The sequence below is a fragment of the Felis catus genome, chromosome C2, assembly GCF_018350175.1.
Source record: "Felis catus isolate Fca126 chromosome C2, F.catus_Fca126_mat1.0, whole genome shotgun sequence".
In the NCBI taxonomy this organism is placed as follows: domain Eukaryota; kingdom Metazoa; phylum Chordata; class Mammalia; order Carnivora; family Felidae; genus Felis; species Felis catus.
This window is the reverse complement of record NC_058376.1, coordinates 116,604,699-116,610,698: the sequence shown is the minus strand read 5'-3', so window position 1 is coordinate 116,610,698 and position 6,000 is coordinate 116,604,699.

Here is a 6,000-nt window from a genome sequence, read left to right as displayed (position 1 = left end):
ATCAAGTTCCCATTCCATAAAGGTAAAGTACCTTTAGTACCTAAAGTACCTAAAGTAATTAGAGGATTAAGTAAGATTTTGATCCTTTTCTTTTTCTATTTTGCAGCATATTTGATATAAAATATTTTTCTATAAAATGATACATATAAAAATTATTTTAACTTGGTAAAATCGAGGTAGTTCAATTCTGTTAATCAGTGGGAACTTCACAAACATAATTATGATAAAAATTCTAATGAAGAATCCCAAATCATAAGATCACATATTAAGTCATACACTGGCAGAAGGCAGGCTACAATATGCAATAGTGTACATAAATTTGGGGGAAAAGTAGTAAATTTTAGCCAAGAAGCCAAACCATGGGCAATTTTTATCACTGTTTTGTTTTCTGGATCATGAATATAAAAATATTCTCACAGGTATATATTTAATTTTTAAGGTTTTTTCCAAGGTACTATATGTAGTAGGATTTGGGTGTGGTTTGGTTTATTGACTGGCAGAGGAAAGGTTGGAGAAAGGATGGAGAATTTTTTTTACACAAAGGCTTCTCCAGTTAAAGACATAAATTACCGGCATTTAGTAGAATACCACCAGCTATTCCTTCTTTCTAAAACCTTTCCAAATTGCTTGGACCCCAGACTTTTGACTTCAGTACAATCAATACAAGGTTATCTGCTACCTTAGTCTGAGGCTCACCCCTTCACCTTACTCTTACATTTCTATGCACATAACCTTATCATATCTCTACATTCTAAACTTTATCAGGGCAGGCACTGGATTTCTAAGAGGTCTTTGTATCTTTCACATGGCACCTTCTGGTTGAACTGTCAACAGCTGAGGAACTCTATTTTCTTATTGGGCAATGTTGGCCCTATACGATGACATCAGCTTTCTGTCTTGAAGATTACTACAGACAATGAATAATTTAAACTGGATTTGGTTAAACTAACAATGCTTGGTCTTCCAGAACCACTTAGGCTTGCCAAATTGAGGTATCATGATAAAAAAAATCTAATAAGTTGATACTACTTCTATCTACCATCATCATGCCTTTTTGGTAGTAAGGAACTAGAGTTGTTACAGATCAAACTTAGAAGAAACTAGCGATAGTAAACATTTTTTTTTTACTTCTGCTAGTCAGCAGTGCATATCCAGTTTGAATGGTTACCTAAATGTCTTTCACTCTGTAATAAGTTTCTAGCATTCCACAATCAGTTCTCTGTAGTAGCCTTCAGCAGCCCCCTCCGATCTTGAGCTTTCATTTAAATTAGCTTTTCTACATCTTCATTTTATAAGTGAAAAAAACAATGGACTCATGCTCATTCAAAAATATTTTGCTACAAACTTTTGAAATTTAAGTTACTGTTGGGTTACCAGCTTCTCATAGGGTTTGTTTAGGTTTATATTCCTTATCTACAAGCCTTAAGCAGAGTGGAAAGAACTATTGTCCTGATTCACCTATGATTCATTCATGTATGTATTTATTTATTTATTTTTATTTTTTTAATTTTTTTTTAAATGTTTATTTCTGAGACAGAGAGAGATAGAGCATAAGGTGAGGAGGGGCAGAGAGAGAGGGAGACAGAATCTGAAGCAGGCTCCAGGCTCTGAGCTGTCAGCACAGAGCCCGACGTGGGGCTCGAACTCACGGACTGTGAGATCGTGACCTGAGCCGAAGTCGGATGCTCAACTGACTGAGCCACCCAGGCGCCCCGTATTTATTTTTTAAAATATCATTGAACATAAACTATATTCCAAGTACCATGCTACCTTTGGGGAGATAACTACAAACAAACCAGTTATAGCCCCAGTCCTCATGGGACTATGAAAACAAGTGATAAATTTGACAAACAGTGATATATCAGCCTTGGAGCCTTATTAAAAGATATATTCTAAGGCTATAACATATTCAACATAATTAAATAAGATACTTTGAATTAACTATAGTAGTTTTATTGAACCTACAAACTGAATGGCATTGACATTAGGATATGAGATTATGAAGTTCAACTCAGAAAAAATACCTAGTTAATATAGCATTTCATGACAAACCAGTACTAAAATTCTTGCTTTCTGATTGCATTTTTCAATAAATAGGACGGGGATAAAGTCTAGAATAGTATCTACTCAAAACCAGTTTAGTCATATACATTCCACTTCTCCCTTTTCGATCTCCTCTTCTGACTTACTCCAGTTCTCTGCCTTGACTAAAAGAATAAACCACAGACAAGATAAAGAAACTAAGAGCACTATTATTATTACCTGTGGCTCAAGTCAAAGACAACTTATCTCACAAGTCCTGTAAGATTTGAAGATTTCTTTTACTTGAATTTTTCCCCTTTGTCTTAGTTGAAGGAGAGAATACATGTTAGCATCTCTCAAAGAAGAGATTTCAACCATAAAAAAAAATTGAGAAGAAAAGAGTTATACTTTCTTTTGTGAATCATGTATTTGAAACAATTCGAGGAAATAACTATCTTCCCAGCATTGCTCAAGAAAATTATTAACCAAGTTTAAATAAAGACTGCTGCTATTCACTGCTGCTATCTACAGAGTCATTCTTCACAAATCACAAGTCCCCATCTCTATAATGACCCCCTAACCACTGGGAGGGCTCCAAATTGCCTCTCAAAATCAGCTTTCTGTATGTCTATATGTTAACCACATTTTTAAGAACATTTTAACCAGACATACAAACTTAAGGCAAGTATGTTACCCGGCTTTATGTAAGGCAGTAACACAACAAAACAGAAGTTGATTTGATATGTACAGATTTACAATCTATGGTCTATCTCACAACAAGAATCGGAATGCATGCCTCCTTAAAATTCCATTAACTATAACCAAAATCTAGGTCAGAAACCTGTTTCTAAAATGACATAATTAGAGGAAGTTAAGATGGCAGAGTAGTAGGGGGACCATGGTCTTGCATTGTCCCTCAAACACAGAGTAACATTGAAATCATTTCAAATACCTAGGAAATCGATCTGATGATTAAGAGAACAATCTGCACTATTAGAGGGAGAGCACATGGCAGGTATGAGTTGTGGAGCTGTGAATTGGGGGAGAGAAAAGCCACGGTGCCACAGAGGAGGGGTGAACAATTCTGAGGAATTAGGAAAGAGAGGGAAAGAGAGAGCAGCACATTGGGTTTGTGCAAGAAAAATACTTCCTCAAAACCACTGACTGGAGAATTAAAGGAACTGTCACAAGTTTTTACAAGCAGTGGAGCTCAAACTCTGAGGTTTTAGAAGTCTGCATCATTCCCCAGAGTTGAGCCGGGTGGGCATAGCTGTGCTTCCGGGGAAGAGGGTGGTGGCCTGGGAATGGACAGCATGTTGTAGGGATCCCCTGGGGCACACTGGAAAAGAATGTTCCCCTTCCTGGAGTATGTTTGGAAGGGGGTATATTGCCTTTCCAAGTACAAAAGACACAGCAGGCATCATCGAGAGGCTGTTCACCTGCAAGGGAGAGAAGCATACACAGACAGCAGATAACCTGGTTGCTGCTTTTCACTGTGCTTCACCATAAATTCCAATCAACTTGTGCAGCTGTGAAATTGCTTTTCTGGGAAAAAAAAATGGCACCAGTCACAGTGCTGCGAGGCTCTCCTCCAGAGGCGGGGAGTGGGTCCACGCCATGTGGGTCTTTAAGATTTGGAGTTTTGAATCCCAGCCAGATGCCAGAGATAAAACATAGAAGAAGTATGGGACTGGGCATGCCAATGGCCTGGGCACAGATATGGTGAGGGCAGGGACCTGACAGAAGCCTGGGACACAAGTGGGGAGATTGTTTGCTCTTCTATGAGGGCTTCCTGAACAGTGGCAGGTGCAAGCTCCCATCTTCAGGGATAAGAAAGTGGTGTGATGCCATTTTCCCCCTACGCACCAGCCAGGTCAGACTTCAGCGAGGAACATAGCACTCCAAGTGGAGGCTGCCGCTCATTACACAAAATCCCAAAACCCTGCTCCCTGAGGGGCATCTTTACTAGGGCAGGACTGACTGTGAGCCAGCACAGAGTTAATAACTACTCTCCTCAAACTGTTCAAAAATATAGAAATGGAAGGAAAACTTCCAAACTCATTATATGAGGCTAACATTACCTTGATTCCAAAACTAGACAAAGACACCACTTAAAAGGAGAATTACAGACCAATACCCCTGATGAACATGGATGCAAAAATTCTCAACAAGATAGTAGCAAATCAAACTCAAAAGTACATTAAAAGAATTATTCACCACGATCAAGTGGAGCTTATTCCTGAACTGCAAGTGTGGTTCAATATCCACAAATCAATCACGTGATACACATTAATTAAAAAAAAGGATAAGAACCATATGATCTTCTCAATAGATGCAGAAGAAGAACTTGACAAAAGACAGCATCTTTTCTTCATTAAACTCTCAATAAAGTAGGGAGAGAAAGAACATACCTCAACATCACAAAGACCATTTATGAAAGACCCTCAGCTAATATCCTTAATGGGGAAAAACTGAGAGCTTTTCTTCTAAGTTCAGGAACACAACAAGGATGTCTGCTCTCACTGCTGTTGTTCAACATAGTACTTGAAGTCCTAGCCTCAGCAATCAGACAACAAAAAGAAATAAAGGCATCCAAATTGGAAGGAAGAAGTCAAATTTCCACTCTTTGTGGACAACATGATACACTATGGAGAACCTGAAACATTCCACCAAAAAAATTGCTAGAATTGATACATAAATACAGCAAAGTTGCAGGATATAAAATTGATGTACAGAAGTCTGTTCCATTTCTATACATCAATAATAAAGCATACGAATGAAATATCAGGGTATGGAGCCCATTTACAATTGCACCAAAAACCATAAGATACCTAGGAATAAACCTAACAAAAGAGGTAAAAGATCTATACTCTGAAAACTACAGAAAGATTTATGAAAGAAATTGAAGAAGACACAAAAAAATGGAAAAACATTCCATGCTCATGGATTGGAAGAACAAATATTGTTAAAATATCTGTACTACCCAAAGTAATCTACACATTTAATGCAATGCCTATCAAAATACCACCAGCATTTCTTATAGAGCTATAACAAACAATTCTAAAATTTGTGTGGAACCAGAAAAGACCCTGAATAGTCAAAGGAATATTGAAAGAGAAAGGTAAAGTGGGAGGCATCACAATTCCAGACTTCAAGCTGTATTACAAAGCTGTCATCATCAAGACAGTATGGTACTGGCATAGAAACAGACACATAGATCAACGGAACAGCATAGAGAACCCAGAAATGGATGCACAACTAGATAATCAACTAATCAACAAAGCAGGAAAGAATATCCAATGGAAAAAAGTCTCTTCAACAAATGGTCTTGCAAAAGCTGGACAGTGCCATGTAGAAGAATGAAACAGAACCACTTTCTTACACCATACACAAAAATAAATTCAAAATGGATGAACAACCTAAATGTGAGACAGGAAACCATCAAATACTAGAGGAGAACACAGGCAGCAACCTCTTTGACCTCAGCCAGACAAACTTATTTACTGGACACATCTCTGGAGGCAAGAGAAACAATAGCAAAAATGAACTATTGAGACTTCAAGATAAAAATCTTCTGCACAGTGAAGGAAGCAATCAACAAAACTAAAAGGTAAGCTACAGAATGGGAGAATATATTTGCAAATAACATATTGGATAAGGGGCTAGTATCCAAAATCTATAAAGAACTTATGAAACTCAACACCCAAAAAATGAATAATCCCGTTAAGAAATGGGCAGAAGATATGAACAGACCCTTCTTCAAAATAGACATACAAATGGCTAACAGACACATGAAAAAAATGCTCAACATCAATCATCATCAAGGAAATACAAATCAGAAACACAATGAGATACCATCTGACACCTGTCAGAATGGCTAAAATAACAACTCAGGAAACAGAAGTTGGCGAGGCTGCAAAGAAAGGGGAACTCTCTTATACTGTTGATGGGAATGCAAACTGGTGCAACCACTCTGGA